Raw genomic sequence first — 18,007 nt, forward strand, 5'->3', positions numbered from 1 at the left:
ACTCATAATCCTAGATGTTTTCTTTTTTTCATACTGCTCAATAGATCTATTCTGAAATGACAGAGAAATTACTTGGTGATTACTTAGTAAAACCTGTAATAAGAGTGCTTCATGGAGGGGCCATAAATAAGAATGGGCAAGATATGGGTTGGAGAAAATGGTCCCGGGCAGACGTGCTCCTAGAAGTTGGATATTTCTTTTCCAAATGGTAATAGAGAATTTGGCCATTATTGTTTAATTCGACTCAGACCTATGGGTAAGCACACAGAAGTAGATTTATAAGTATTTGTCATCAGGCTGAATAGCTCTCGGGTCATTCTATATGATGAGTCATTTTGCAGAGGGTGCCAGGCCGTGGTCAGGTTTATGGGAACAGGGTCAACTCCTGGGTGATAGAGGAGGCATATAGGAGGCAGATTTTTCAGGGCTGTGGGACAGGTGCCAGGAGTGAAAGCAAAAACAAAGTCGTTCTGACTGAACCAATGCAATGGTCAGGAATAGAAACCAGCACCTTGATGGAGAAGCAAAGGCAGGGCTTACTCACTAAAAGCAGGTGCCTTCTGACTTGTAGGTTTGAGGCTGCGAGTTTTCTGCATACCTTAATTAAAATTGACTGTTATCAACCCTCCTACACTGTCGGTGGGAATGTAAATTAGTACAGCCATTATGGAGAACAGTATGGAGTTTCTTTTAAAAACTAAAAATAAAGTTACTATATGACCCAGCAATCCCACTACTGGGCATGTACCCAGAGAAAACCATAATTTGAAAGCATGCATGAAACCCGATGTTCATTGCAGCACTATTTACAATAGTCAGGACATGGAAGCAACCTAAATGTCCATCAACAGAAGAATGGATAAAGAAGATGTGATACTATATATATAATGGAATATTATTCAGCCATAAAAAGGAATGAAATAGTGACATTTGCAGAGATATGGGTGGACCTAGATACTGTCATACAGAGTGAAGCAAGTCAGAAAGAGAAAAACAAACATAGTATAATATTGCTTACATGTAGAATCTAGAAAAATGGTAGAGATGAACTTATTTGCAAAGCAGAAATAGAGTCACAGATGTAGAGAAAAAACTTATGGTTACCAAGGGAGGAGAGAGAGTGGGATGTATTGGGGGGTTGGGATTGACATATATACACTACTATGTATAAAACAGATAACTAATAAGAACCTACTGTATAGCACAGAGAGCTCTACTCAATGCTCTGTGGTGACCTAAATGGGAAGGAAATCTAAAAAAGAAGGGATGAATGTATAAGTATGATTTATTAACCTTGCTGTACAGCAATAAACTAACACAACATTGTAAAGCAGCTATATTCCAATAAAAACTAATTTAAAAAAAACTGTTATCTGGAGTGTGTGTATGGGGTGCTGTAGGCTTGGGCTCTTCTTATAGATTAAATTACTTTACAGACTATTGATGAGTGGACTTGGAGAAGATTGTACTAAAAACTTTAGTGTGAACTGTTAATAGAGAATTCTAATGAAATGAAAGAACATTATAGTGTGAGTGTCTAAATTTGCCCTGAAATATATCTGGAACTGAAAAGAAGGAAGAGACAGGGAAGTATTAAACCATGTTATTTAGGGTGTATTCCTGTCACGCTAGAAATTCAGCAAGGATAGTTGAATGGCATTTTTATCATAGCAACAAATACACGAGGTAGAGACAACAATTGCCATCTTGCCTCTGATAAAACTGCTGCTTAGGAAAGTTAGGTAAGGACTATGTCACATTTATACGAAGTATCACATTCACTGTATGAACTAAGGTTTGTCTGACAAGCTCTGTCTGAGGAGAAAATTCATGGGCTTTCAGAGAGATTATCACTTCTGATGTGCCGTTTCTCCACGTCTGCTTCTCTTTCCAATACTACTAATCCATCCTAGATTGACTTTAAGAATGCATGTGAAGTGCATTTAGCACATGAAAATGCATTCCAATTTTCTGCATAACATGAACAGTAGAATTATGTGTGGATAAAAAGGGTTTTGTGAGAGCCAAAAAGACTAAGTGGTGCTAATAAGTGAGAAATACTTTTTTTTTTTTTTTTTTTTTTGGCTAGAGAAACAACTTTCAAATGCATCATTGAATTTTATACCCTCAAAAATGCAAGAAGGGATCATTTATGTTGTATATTAACTAATTTTTAAGAGCTAAATAATAAATATTTTATCTTTGTATCATAAACAGAATATATGCTCCAAATATTACTAATTTTTTATGTTTTATTAAAAAACCAGTATCTGATTATGACCGTCAATTTGAACATTTAGAAAAGTGTAATAAATGAGCAATAAAAATAACATAATTTCAATACTAGCAACAGGGTTCAGCAGACCATAGTCTGCTAGACAAAGCCTAAAATATTTATTGTCTTGCTCTTTACAGAAAGAGTTTGCAACCCTTGACTTAATAGATACTGCTTTTTACAGTTGATTCTATTTTTCTATTTCTTTGTGCACTATATGTTTTCATTTGCCAATATAATTTCAATGTTATTACAAATTCTATATTCTAAATATTCTATATTTATTTATTTTCTTGAAATGAACTAAAAGTATGTGTTTTTAATATACATATATAAAATAGGTTAATAAACTACTTTGAAACTCTAGTGAAATCCAGTGAAATAAAATCCTGCCCAAATTGTATAATACTAACCTTGCCCAAATGTATGTGGCAAACCTAAACTTATTTGATGCCATAATCAACACTGGCAAAGGAAAGCCATGGACAAATACTATGAGTAAAATTATCATTCAGAATTGTTTATATTAGAGTGAAAAAAGAAGAAAAATCAAATACTACATACTAAAAAGTCATTCATACATACACATTTGTATGTTAACAAGCATATACAAAATGAAAATACACACATCTATAACTATTAAATGGATATTAAATAGAGAAAATCTTCAATCCTTGTCAAACAGCTTAGTTGTATTTCAATATACTTGTGAGGATGTATAGGTAATATATTTCCTTCTTAACCTGTATTTCTATGCATTGACCCAATCCATATTGCCCAGTGTACCAAGGTTTGGGCTAGTACTGGGATTATTCCAAAAACTTTTGGAAGTTTTTCATTTGAAATGCTGAGCAGACATCTGTGGAGTTATACAGAAGGCTCTTAAATTAATGAATTTTGAGTTTAATTGAGTTTTGATGGGGATTATTTTGATCACCTCCTATTCACCCTGTTGGAGAGTGAGGAATTCTCATCTTAAGGTTACAGGGGTCAAACACTACCACCCAGCATGGAACAAATGTGATCCACCATTGTTTACTGGTAATATATATGCACACCCTGGGGGAGAAGATCCATGTCGACCAAATGGAGTTAATGGTAAGAAGGAGACCTACTTTGGACCAATTAGAGGGAAGCCCAGGAATTATACTCTTAACTTGTTGGTAACTTATGCCATCTTCACGTCTCTGAATGTGAGTAAGAAACATGTGATCACCCCAGATGTTAACAGTCAGGTAGCTACCATGTCAGTCTGAGAATGGAGTCAACACACAGAGAGGATTACAGGATAAAGACCCCTAGAGGGAAAAAAAACTTAAATTGAAGTCTTAATTGAGGCACAACATTTTGATGATACTGGGGACAGAGTTCCTTTATTGCTTAAGCCAATTTAATTTGGTTTTAAATTACAAATCATAAATTTAAGCATTTTTCATAAGCTGTACCTTTCCACCTAGAAACTTTAACTTCTTCACAGAAGACCATTTTGAGAACTGAGAAAAGCAACTAGTTGTTACATATTTTGAGAAACAATAAATACCAAGGAGCAGATGGTTGCAAACAGGTTCGATGGACCCTCCTCAACAGGAGTTGGCTGGTCACAAATTCACAGGAATTGTTGAAAAATTACATGATGTATGACCACCCTACCATCTGGGTCAGCGAACTGGTTCTCCCAGTACATTTCCTCTCTGGTCCTTGTTCAATAAATACTCTTACTCCTCACTACCTCCTACTGCAATAATATTTAATATAAAATCCTTGCCTTCACCACTAACTCACCTTCATTTCTGTTCTGAAACATTCTTTTGAATATTCATATGGATCACTCATATTTTCCGTTTTGTAATTGTCTATATTTAAAAATTATCGTATATGGATTTATATTTTTATGCAATTTATTCAGCCAATTCTTTTTTATTATTACAGGTTCTGTTCTTTTTTTGTGACAGAAAAGCTATTTCTTACACAATAAAATATTTTGTGTGTGTGTTCTAAAGGGAGTTTTTAAAATATTACTGTTTTAAAAACTCAGTCATTTGGAATTTAGTTTCATAACTAATGTGAAGAAGAGATATGAAATATTTTTCTTCTAAATTCATAACTTAGAGTTCAAACCCCTTTTCTGATAGATTTAAAAATACTACATTTTTCATGTAATAAAAACTTGTATATTTATGCAATTTTCTTTTTATATTTGCTATTGTTATATACATTCACTCTTTGTTCTCTGTGAAGAAACATGCCAGTTTTAACTCCTATAGTTTTGTAGCACAATCAAATAGAATACAATATAATTAAGCATCTTTAGAAAATATTTTAGATCTTCTCACATATTTATTCTTCTCCATGGAATTTACAATCAATTTGCTAATTTCCCACCCAAAGGAGAATGTTGATACCTCTTTTCTTTTTATTTACATGAAATTTATTTATTATTTGGCCTGTTTTATGTGTTTTGTGTCACCATTTATTGTTATTTTAAAAGAGTGAAACTTTCTATGATTTTCTGAATATGGACTTTTCTAATTTCTTATAAAGTCTATTTCTACATAATTTAAAGTTTTATGGCTTTTGTGACTGGAATTTGTTTTTCATTATATTTCCTAATTGGTAATTTCTGTTATACATTCAAGCTATTGATTTTTGCTTATCTATTTTTAAAAAAACAATGCCCTTACTGAAATCCAGGTGGTGTAATAAATTTCCTAAAGTTTTCAATGTAGATAATCTTCATACAATAGAATATTTTTGTTTCAATATATACAGCTTAAGTCAAAGCCTAAAAAATAACTTTTGAAAAAATAGCCATATATGTGATTATTTATATCAAAATTATGCTTCTGTATATATTTTATATATGGATATTTATTTTGAGTTTTATATTTCTAATCACTTTGAATAAATATCCTTTTATTTCATTTATAATGATTTATTTTAATTTTGTTGTGTGTACAGCACATTTGGTAAAATAATGTATTTTTAATTTTAAACATGGAAATAATGAAATTAAAATACTTTCCAATTGTGAAGTTTCCTAGTGTTCCTGAAACAATCTTATTCAGGACATATTGCTTGTTTCATTTAGTGCTGGATTCTATTTGTTAATATTTGCTTACTTTTTTTCATTAAAATGCATTGATGAATTTTACCCACTATTTTTTCTTCCTCTTATAATTTTTTTTTGTTTTTGTTTTTTGCAGTACGCAGGCCTCTCACTGTTGTGGCCTCTCCCGTTGTGGAGCACAGGCTCTGGACGCAGGCTCACAGGCCATGATTCATGGCCCCAGCCGCTCTGCGGCATGTGGGATCTTCGCGGACTAGGGCACGAACCCGTGTCCCCTGCATCGGCAGGCGGACTCTCAACCACTGCGCCACCAGGGAAGCCCCTTCTTCATGTTATTTTATTTGAAATCAGCAACACTATTCTGTACAACACAAACTATAAAACAGATTTACTAATACCATGGGCTTTGGATTCATACATTTCCAATGTTTGAATACCAACCATGTCATTTTCTAGCTTGATCATCTTAGTTAATGTGCTTATGTCTAAATTTCTCTGTTCTTTATTTCTGCATATTAGAAATAGTGCACCCATAGTGTTTTGTGAGAATTAGATGAGGTAAGAGATAATGCAGGCAAGTTTCTTATTACAGTGGTTGAAACCTCAATATTAGTCAAATATCAATCATATATAATGATAATAATACTGTCTCTACATTTTTCTTATTAATTTATATGTAGAGGACATGAGTTAAGTTAATCAGTTTTTAATATTCAAAGCACTCTTTCTTGGACTTAGTGTGGGTCCCTGCTTCCAGGTGTAGAAAAAGGAAGAAGGCTACAACATTTCAGATATCCATCAGCTTGTTAGAAAGAAAGAGGTAATCACAATCAGTATGGTTTCTTTTTCCCTTGAAGAGTTTATTTTACTTGGTTTTATAGCTGATGTGGATTAATGTGGGTAGAGCTGCCATTCTTGGCTTATCATAGTTGCTCTAGCCAGTATCAAGCAATCTTAGACATCCCACATTTCCACTCCCAGTTCTGACTACCATGGCTGCCCTCACTTTTTCTATCACGAGTATATCCACCCTGCAGTCTGGGTATACTTCCTAGAGATGCTGTAGGGATCATAATGAGCCCCAACTCTGAATTTTAACCTCCAGCCCTTGACACTCTGAGTTTATTGCTTTTGCAGGGGATGTTCCACTAACTTCCCACATATGCAGGAAATCACATGTTAGTCTGATCTGCCTTCATTTTGATTCATTATGTAATACTTCTAAGATATATTCTCTTATGATGAACTTCATTTTCTTTTAAAAATTAATAATTCAGATTTTCTTCTTAGTTAAATATCCCATTTATCATCTCAGTGGAGAAAAAATTGAAGGATATTAGTAGGCTTTCCATCTTTCTCTTAGTGAGAGTCACCCATATGTATTCAACCAACAAATATTCTTTCATATTTCTTTGTTACAATTACTAGGATATGATGTGTTTCCTCAGAGTCAAAAATAAAGAAAACTAAGTAACACTTGAGATTACAGTATCTACTTTGACCGATTTAATTTCTCCTTAGTAACTATTTAGGGAAAAGTGTATTATGCTTTGGGATGGTTGGAGAACAGCTGTTTTGACAAAATATATCCCTGTCAACGTTATATCTTGATGTTAATGACTGTGTTACCTGACATATTCTTGTGCTGAAAACTTGTTAATAGCTATAGCAGGAACTCACACTGAGGGAACATATTTCCATAGTATATTACAGCATAATAACCAGTGGAGTAAAAGATGACACATGGTAAATGCTTCATAAATACATCTTATGACATTTATGGAGCAGCGGGTAACAATATGGATTAGTAAAATGCATGTGTAATATAAATATTTAGATATATAATGTACAAGTTTGACCATAAAAGTGTGCAGAAGATGGGTTTAAAAGACAAAAGGCAAGACAAGAAAGAGAGGAAACCAGAAACAAAGCTAGTTGATGGGAGTCTTTGTATCTTCATTATATAGGTTTTCACCTTTTTAAGACTTTTTAGAAAATATATGATTATTGATATCCAAATAGGTAGATAGACAAAGATCATCAAACATTTTTCCATTAGAGAACATGAGGACATACACTTATTTTATGAGGTTAAAGATATATACACACACACATTTTATGTGTATGTTTTTACGCACATTTTAAGAAAATGTTTATTATGAGCTTTATCATAATTTACTATGTATTTACATTATTTAAGAGTAATAAACTCTGCTGACGGCTCATCCAATATCAAAAGTTTGTATTAGATACAGACAGACACTTCCTTAGCTCCATGGCCTATTCAGTATGTGGGATTCCTTTAGAATGATTTACTTTCCATTGAAATGAAGGTTAAATATATTACTGTGGCCTATTGGTAAATACTCCCACCCTAATTAAGCCAAAATATTATCTTTAACATTTGGCTAAGAAATCACCTTATTTTTCCTTCCTCCCTCCCTTCCTTGCTTGCTTGCTTCCTTCCTTCCTCCTTCCTCTCTCTCTCTCTCTCTCTCTCTCTCCCCTTTCTTTCTTTCTCTCTCTCTCTTTCTTTTCTTTTTGTGTGTGTTGCATAAATTCAACACCATAATCTGCATTATACCTAATTACCCTGAATTTGATTGAATACTTTTCTGTTGTTTTGTACTAAACCTCCAAGTAGCAGCTTGTTAGGAAGTGTTTGGAGTAAAAAATGCCCTCAACCCAGGTCTTTTCCATTACCTAAGCAATTTTTTTAGAGACCTTCTTCACCAATTCAGAAATCTTATGAAAATTGTGTGTTGTGGTATGGATTTTTGTGTATGACAGTCATCAACTTAAGAGAGTAGTTATTTCCACAGATTATTTATAATCTGATAAAAAGGGCATTACTGAAACTTCTTAACCTAATTTTGAGACTGCAATAACACAAGGAAAAAAATAATTCATGGTTTTGAATGAAGACTGTTTTCCAAGGAAAAGGTCCAAAGTACATATTCCTAGCCCTTCATGTCTCACTTCTCTTGTACTTAGAATATTTTACTATGACCCAGGGGATCTTGGCCAATACATTTCTCTAATCTTCATTTTATACAAATGTCCTAACACCTTCCATCATGCTGATTTTTTCTCTATGACAAATATCTGCCAAGAAGTTTATCACTTTAGGACCTTTTTGTTCAATTCAAAGATCCTTTCCTGGCTGTTCACATTGCTGGCTCCTTCTCATGAGCTTAGATTCACAGCTAAGTCCACCTCCTGGAAAGGGCTGCCCAAACCCCTTTGTTAAATACTTTCATATGTTCTGAGACAGTCAGAGCTGATCTAATTTTGAAAATATATATATATTCATTAAAGGGAACCCTCTTACACTGTTGGTGGGAATGTAAATTGATACAACCACTAGGGAGAATAGTATGGAGGTTCCTTAAAAAACTAAAAATAGAACTACGGTGTGACCCAGCAATCCCACTACTGGGCATATACCCAGAGAAAACCATAATTCAAAAAGATACATGCACCCCATTGTTCATTGTAGCACTGTTTACAATAGACAGGGGATGGAAGCAACCTAAATGTCCATCAACAGATGAATGGATAAAGAATATGTGGTGCATATATACAATGGAATATTACTCAGCCATAAAAAAGAACAAAATTGTGTCATTTGCAGAGACATAGATGGACCTACGTCTGTAGGTCATACAGAGCAAGGTAAGTCAGAAAGAGAAAAATGAATATCATATATTAACTCATATATATGGAATTTAGAAAAATGGTGGAGGTGATCTTATTTTAATAGCAGAAATAAGGACACAAATGTAGAGAACAAATATATGGATACCAAGGGAGAAGGGGAGGATGAATTGGGAGATTGGTACTGACATATATACACTACTATGTATAAAATATGTTACTAATAAGAACCTACTGTATAGCACAGGAGACTCTACTCATTGCTCTGTGGTGACCTAAATGGGAAGGATATCCAAAAAAGAGGGGATATATGCATACGTATGGCTGATTCACTTTGTTGTACAACAGAAACTGATGGAGTAGTGTAAAGCAGCTATACTCCAATAAAAAAGAAAAAAGAAAAGTTGGCCAGAAACAGAACAGACAAACAAAAAAACCATAATGGAAAAGAATATAAAAAGAATGTATATACATGTATAACTGAATAACTGCTGTACAGCAGAAACTAACTCGATGTTTAGTAAAGTTATAGTAAATCAACTATACTTGCACTAAAAAATAGTGTCTACTGTAGACAACATTTATTTGGATCTTTATAAAGAAAGAAATATATATATATAATATATTCACATATTTTATTGTACAATTCATCTCCAGTAGAATGTAAGTTCTAGGCAAGCAGTCTACACTTTTCTCTCTTGTTCCAGTCTTTTCACAAATGTCTGGAAGACACAGTAAGTACTGAATAAAATATATGTTAAATGAATGGATGGATAAATGAGATGAGTGAGGGCAAGTCAAAATGTCTGTGGGAAAGAGGTTGGTAGCTAAAAAATCTCTCAGAAAGTAAAAAAAAATATATCTTTTAAATAAAATTATTTTATTCAGATATAATATTAATGCACAAGAGAACACAAAATAAAGTGTACAGCTGGCCAAAATTTTACAAACTGACCTCTTCCATATAATGAGCACATAAATTAGAAATAGAATACTATTAACACCAAAGACCTCATTCATCCCCATTTTAGTTATTACACTAGACATACCATGAATTGCAGGTGTATTAAGTATTAACCTTTTAAACAGACTGGATATGTCCTTGTAAATATCTATTTTGTAAAGATAACAACTCTCCAGTACTGTTCCTTTAGCAAGTATTATTAACATGTTTACAAAGAGGTCCATCTGTTTGACTCAATCATTCCTTCAGAGTCCACTAAGTGGGAGAAAGAGAACTACTACAGTGTTATTAAATCTTTGTTTCCCATGACATAAACATTTGTGGAAGAAGAATGTCTAAACACTAACCAACATGTTGAAAAAAAAGTCTTACCTCAGTATCAAGTCATTGCAAATGATAATAATGACATCTTAACACATTAACTATTAAATTAATACTTTCATTTTTAATTATAATAATTTGTGAAAATTTAATATAATTCTAGAAAACACTTTGACAATTTGTATAAAGATTATTACAAATGTTCATAAGATCTAGCCCAATAAGTTTGTTCCTGTAATATTACCAGATGGAATTACCAGTAATATGTTAATAATAATAAAATATTCAAACACAATCTTAACATTTAAAATCATGTGTCAAAAACAGCAGAATGGTTAAAAATACCTTAATTTTCTTTAAAAATAAATTTTACAGCCTTTAAAATGTTATAGAGATTGTAAGAAACAAAGAATTTGCTTATGGTATAGTCTATTTTAAAACCCTTAAGGACTCTCATACCATTAAGCCAGCAATTCAACTTCCTAAAAGTTACCTAAGAAAATGTAGAAACATTGAAATATATTAAAATCTCCAAATTTTCCAAGCAGTAAAAATAATGTGTCAAACAATTGGATAATTAAAAGTATAAAAATGCTAATTCTATACATGTAAATATTATGCAGCTGTTATAGTTGTGCTATAAAAAAATCCATTCCTGTTAGAAATTGCTCCCATTAAAGTTAAATTTAAAAATATGCAAAAATACACAACACACAAAAAAGAAACTATAATTTTAAGATAAAACCATAATACCACATGATATTTTTGTGAAAATTTTGAAAACTGAGAAAATGGATGATTTTCTAGTTAAATGTAAATTACCAAGTCATTCCCGCATAATAACAAGTATACTATCATTATTACTATTCATTGTAGAATATACTCCAACCTTCTTACTTTATTAACATCTTGCTTTTTCTACATAATAGCTTTGCAATTGCTTTAGAAAATAGTGATAATTTATTACATTGTTGTCAAATGATCCTTTCTCATCACTGTTAGAGTATGAAATAAATGAAATCATGTTGTTTATGTGTTCCTTGATACTTACATAAAAGATGATTTATTTCCTTTACAGAAGCTCATAAAAGGGTGGAGGTAATTATACTAAGTGGATATGTAAATTCCAGTAGTAAAAGTAAATCAGTTGTGCCAGTGAATTTCAATGTTTCTAAATTCTTACGATTGTAAAGCAATTATACTCCAATAAAGATGTTAATAAATAAATAAATAAATTCTTGCGAGATGAGATATTCATTTCTTTGTGTATAAGTTTATACAGTTTACTCAAATGGCATAATGAAATATCAATTTACATCCCATTAGGAAAAATTTCCTTATATTTGTTTCCTTCATAAACAGATTGTAAAATATGAATCCAAAATGAACATAGATTAATGTGTAAAATGTAATAAAAAGCATTTATTTAAAAATTCTAACTTCTCTATCAAATCTTATTTATTGTAATTTAAATATAAAAATGATTTATATACATAATATTTTAGATAAATCACTCTATATTTTTAAACAAGAACTTACACATTATTCAAGTATTAAAACATGTTCATGTACACAGCTTAAAAAATAAGATAGTAATAAATAAGATCCAGAGTTTCATAGCAACATCCAAGTTGCCCAAATTTCAATTGGAAATCGCTCACCAAGAAATGGGAAGATCTCACACTGAACAACAAATGACAATAAGCATATGCCAATAATAAGATGTCAGAGATGTTATAATTATCTAACAAAACCTTAAAGCAGACATCATAAAAAAGTTTCAATATGCAATTAAATCCCTGAAACAAATGTAAATATAGAAATCTATGGCAAATAAATAGGTGAAAGATTCTCCAAAAATAGATGACATTACCAAGAAAAAAAATCAAGCTTTGCAGACTGAATAATCCAAGAACAGAGGAAAAAAATACCCAGTGAATGGACTCAACAGTAGAGTAGAAAGAATATAGAAAAGAATCAGTGAACTTGAAGACAGAACAATAGAACTACCCCATTTGAAGAGCAGAAAGAAAACAGAAAAAAAAATGAATAGAATCTCAGAGACCTATGGGACCATAACAAAAAATCAAATATTTATGTGGACAAAGTCCTTAAAGGAGAGAAGAAAGAGGTGGGGCTAAATAACTAATCAAATCAATGATGGCTGAACATTTCCCAAGCTTGGCAAAACACATAAAACTACAGATTCAAGAAACTGATTGAACTCTCAACAAGATAACGTCAAAGAAATCCATACCAAGATACATCACAATCAACTCCTGAAAACTAAAGACAAAGGAAAAGTATCTTGCAATATCAGTGTAAAGGGCACAATGATGACCTCCAAAGATGTTTATATCCTAATCCTGAGACCTATGGATATATGACTTTATATGGTAAGAGGGACTTTGGCAGCCTTGATTAAGTTAAGGATGTTGGTCTCATCTTGTATTGTCTGAGTGTACCCAATATAATCCTAAGATTCCATAGAAGAAAGATGCAAGAGGTGTGAAGAAATGTCACTTCTGGAATGGGGTTAAGGAATATGGGCAGCTTAAGGAAGCTGGAAATGATAAGGCAACAGATTCTTCCCAATAGTCTTCAGAAGAAACACAGGCTTGGTGACCTATTTTGAACTTCTGATTGCCAAAATTGTAAAATGATAAATTTGTGTTGTTTTTGGCCAATATGTTTGTGGTGATAGTGTTAGGAAACTAATACTATTAGGAAGAAAAAAAGAACACAGTGGGTAAAAGATAAGCAAATACAATAGGTGTTCCTTCTCTTCTTGAACTTTCTAAATTGTTCTTGTTAGTGGAAGCAAAAATTATAATCTTGTAAAATAAAAAGTCACTTAACAATATTCCAGTTAAATTAAAAGAGAATGTTAAAAATACATACTCAAGAAACAAACAAAGAAGCAACCTAAATGTCCATTGACAGACAAATGGATAAAGAAGACTTGGCACATATATACAATGGAATATTACTCAGCCATAAAAAGAAACGAAACTGAGTTATTTGTAGTGAGGTGGATGGGTTTAGAGTCTGTCATACAGAATGAAGTAAGAGAGAGAAAAACAAATACCGCATGCTAACGCACATATATGGAATCTAAAAAAAGGTACTGATGAACCTAGTGGCAGGGCAGGAATAAAGATGCAGACATACAGAACAGACTTGAGGACACGGGGTGGGTGTAAGGTGAAGCTGGGATGAATGAGAGAGTAGCACTGACCTATATACACTACCAAATGTAAAATGGATGAGTAGTGGAAAGCTGCTGCATAGCACAGGGAGATCAGTTCGGTGCTTCGTGAGGACCTAGAGGGGTGGGATAGGGAGAGTGAGAGGGAGACGCAAGAGGGAGGGGATATGGGGATATATGTATACAGATAGCTGATTCACTTTGTTGTACAGCAGAAACTAACACAACATTGTAAAGCAATTATACTCTAATAAAGATAAAAAAAAAGGAAGCACACAAAAAAGCAGAAAAAAAAAATTCAGGAAACATAAAACAAAACACAAAACCAAAAAAATGCAGGTTTATGGTTTAAAATATCAATGAACATATGAAATGTAACCCATCCAAGTATACAAATTGAAAGACAAATGGACAAAGTGGGTTTTAAAAATTGACCAAACCATACTCTGTATACAAGACACTCATTTAAAAAATAATAATAATAAATAAATCATGAAATAAATAAATAAATTTAATAAATAAAAACTTCTTGAAAAGAAATATCCAGACCTATATTGTCTCACCAAAGAATTCCACAAAGATTTAAAAGAGAATTAACATCTGTTCTACACAGAAAATTAAACAATTCCCAAATCATTTTAGGAAGTTAGTATCATCCTAATACTAAAACCAGACAAAGACACTACCAAAACAAAAACTACAGACCAATATCCCAAATAAAAATAGATGCAGATATTATTAACAAAATATTATCAGAAAATGTTCAGGAGTACATAAAAAACTATTCACTGTGACCAAGTGAGGTTTTATTTCCAAGAATGCAACGTTGTATGAATATACAAAAATAAACCAATTTTATTCACCTTATTAGCAAAGATAAGAAGAAACAATGACATGGTCATATCACTTGATGTAAAACTAGTATTTGAAAAAATAAATAAATAAAACAAGCATTTGACATTATTACCACTCTTTCATGAACAAAAACACAGAAAAGTAGAAATAGAGGATCTTCCTCAAATTGCTAGAATATTCACAAAAATCCTATAGGTAACAGTATATCAAGTGATGAAGGACTTAATGGTAAAGGACTGAATGTATTATCCCTAAGAGTGGCAGCAAGGCAAAGGTGTCTGCTTTCAATATTCTCAATAAACTTAGATCTAGAAATTCTAAACAATTCAGTATGGCAAGAAAAAAGGGGCACACAGATTGGAAAAAAAGAGTGAAAACTATACCTTTTTGCAGATGACATAGTGTCTCCATAGAAAATCTTAAGGAATGTACAAAAAAATGAGTTCATCAAGGTCAAAGAATACAAGATAAAACTACAAAAATATTTTGTATTTCAATATGCTAGCAAAAATCACATGAGCACTAAAATTAAAATTACTGTACCATTTACAGTTACACACACAGAAAGAAATACTTAGATGTAAATAGAACATGTAACTGACTTTTACACAGAAAATTATAAAATGTTGATTAAACAAATTCAAGAATATCTAAATAGATAGAAAGACACTGTGCTCAAAAATTGGAACACTCACCATGGTAAAGATGCTACATCTCCTCAATTGATATACAGATATAACACAATTCCTGTCAGAATCCTAGAAAGATTTTTATAGATAGAGACAATATTCTTCTAAAATTTATATGGAAAAGCAAAATAATTAGAAGAACTAAAACCATTTTGAAAAAGAAGAATAAAGTAGGAGGAAACTGTCATACTTTTTCAAGACATTATATACATATAGTAATCAAGACTGTCATATTGGAAGTATAGATCAGCAGAGCAGAAGTGACAATCTAGAAAAAGACCCACACAAATATGTCCAACTGATTTTGAACAAGCAATTCAACAGAGGCAATACAACTTTTGCAACAAATAGTGTGAGGACAGTTGGACATACCTCACACCACACACAAAAATTAACTCAACATGATTACAGACTTACATGTAAAATGTAAAACTACAACAAAAACAAAACAAAACACGTTTGAAATTTTTCAGATTTTTGCACCTATGTTCATCAGTGATATTGGCCTGTAATTTTCTTTTTTGGTGATATCTTTGGTTTTGGTATCAGGGTGATGGTGGCCTCATAGAATGAGTTTCAGAGTGTCTCTCCCTCTGCTATATTTTGGAAGAGTTTGGGAAGGATCCGTGTTAGCTCTTCTCTAAATATTTGTTAGAATTTGCCTGTGAAGCCATCTGGCCCTGGGCTTTTGTTTGTTGGAAGATTTTTAATCACAGTTTCAATATCAGTGCTTGTGATTGGTCTGTTCATATTTTCTATTTCTTCCTGGTTCAGTCTTGGATGGTTGTACTTTACTAAGAATTTTTCCATTTCTTCCAGTTGTCTATTTTATTGGCATATAGTTACTTGTAGTAATCTCTCATGATCCTTTGTATTTCTGCAGTGTCGGTTGTTACTTCTCCTTTTTCATTTCTAATTCTATTGATTTGAGTCTTCTCCCTTTTTTTCTTGATGAGTCTGGCTAATGGTTTATCAATTTTGTTTATCTTCTCAAAGAACCAGCTTTTAGTTTTGTTGATCTTTGCTATCATTTTCTTAATTTATTTTTCATTTATTTCTGCTCTGATCTTTATCATTTCTTCCCTTCTACTAATTTTCTGGGGTTTTGTTGTTGTTGTTGTTGTTCTTGGATCGTATTGCTATAAATTTCCCTCTTAGAACTGCTTTTGAGAAAAATATATGAAATCTGGGTAAAGAAATTTTAAACTCTGCCCATTTTAAATCCAGTTATTTGCTTTGAAGCCTTTAAATTGTAGGAGGTTCAATATGTTTTGGATATGAACTCCTTATCAAATATAGGCTTTGCAAATATTTTCTCCTATTCCATAGGTTGTTTTTCAATTTGTTTATTGTTTGCTTTGCTGTACAGAAAGTTTTTAGTTTGACATAGTCCCACTTGTTTATTTGCTACAATTTCCTGTGCTTTCATTGTCACATCCAAAATATCACTGCCAAGACCAATGCCAAGGAGAATTTTCCCTATGTTTTCTTCTAGGAGTTTTATGGTTTCAGGTCTTACATTTAATCTTTAACCCATTTTGAGTCGATTTTAATGTATGGTGTAAATAAGATTCCGTTTTAATATGAATATCCAGTTTTCCCAAAAGCATTTACTAAAGAGGCTATTCTTTCCCCATTTTGTATTCCTGGTGCCCTTGTTGAAGATTAGTTGATTGTGTATACATGGGTGAATTTCTAAATTCTCTATTCTGTTCCACTGGTCTATATGTCTTTATGTTTGCCAGTCCCATACTGTTTTGAGTACTGAAGCTTTGTAATAGAATATAAAATCAGGAAGTACAATGCCAGTTTTGCTTTTGTTGCTCAAGATTGCTTTGGTTATTTGGGGTCTTTTGCTGTTACATATGAATTTTAGAATTGTTTTTCTATTTCTGTGAAAAATGTCATTGGGATTTATGTAGGAATTACATTAGTATTTCTACAAAGAAGACATGCAAATGATCACCAGGTATATGGAAAAGTACTTAACATCACTAATCATTAGGAAAGTTCAAATCAAAACCACACTGAGATATCACCTTACATATACTTGTTAGAATGGCTATCATAAAGAAGACAAGAGATAAGTTGGTAAGAGTGCATAGAAAAGACAACCTTTGTGCACTCTTGATGTGAATATAAATTGGTTCAGCCACTGTGGAAAACAGTATGAAGGTTCCTCAAAAAATGAAAAATAGATCTACTATATGATCCAGTAACCCCACTTCAGGGTACATATCCAAAGGCAATAAAACTGGCTATTGAAAATATATATCCACACTCCCATGTTTATGGCAGCATTATTCACAATACCAAAGATATGAAAACAACCTAAGTGTCCATCAACAGATGAATGGATAAAGGTATAATGCGTACACACACACACACACACACACACACACACACAATGGAGCACTATTCAGTCATGAGAAAGAAGGAAATCTTGTCATTTGCTACAACATGGATGGACCTTGAAGGCATGATGCTAAGTGAGATAAAGTCAGACAGAAAGACAAATACGTATGATATCACTTACATGTGGAATCTAAAAAAGACAAACTCATAGAAACAGAGTTAGAGTGGTTGTTCTCAGGAGCTGGGAGGTGGGGGAATTTGAAGGGATGTAGGCCAAAGGGTAAAAATTTTCTAAATTCATTTAGAAAATGAATTCTGGAGATCTAAGTCACGACGTTGTAAGTAAAGTCAACAATACTGTATTACACCCTTCAAATTTTCTATGAGACTAGATCTTGCTACATTGGGGATCATCTTAGTATTTTGCTTAGTGTACAGTGGGTTTTTTTTGTTAGATGTTTTCACTCTTCAAAAAGTATCAAATTTATAGGATCACAAAATAAAAGCAAATTCTTCTTGATCTAATAAAACTCTTCTTTAAGGTGTTATGCCAACTAACATATTATATAGAGGAAATGATAGAATCATCAAAATAAAAAGTGATTGATTTTGATAT

The sequence above is a fragment of the Lipotes vexillifer genome, unplaced genomic scaffold (genome assembly GCF_000442215.2).
Source record: "Lipotes vexillifer unplaced genomic scaffold, Lipotes_vexillifer_v1.1 scaffold458, whole genome shotgun sequence".
Classification (NCBI taxonomy): domain Eukaryota; kingdom Metazoa; phylum Chordata; class Mammalia; order Artiodactyla; family Lipotidae; genus Lipotes; species Lipotes vexillifer.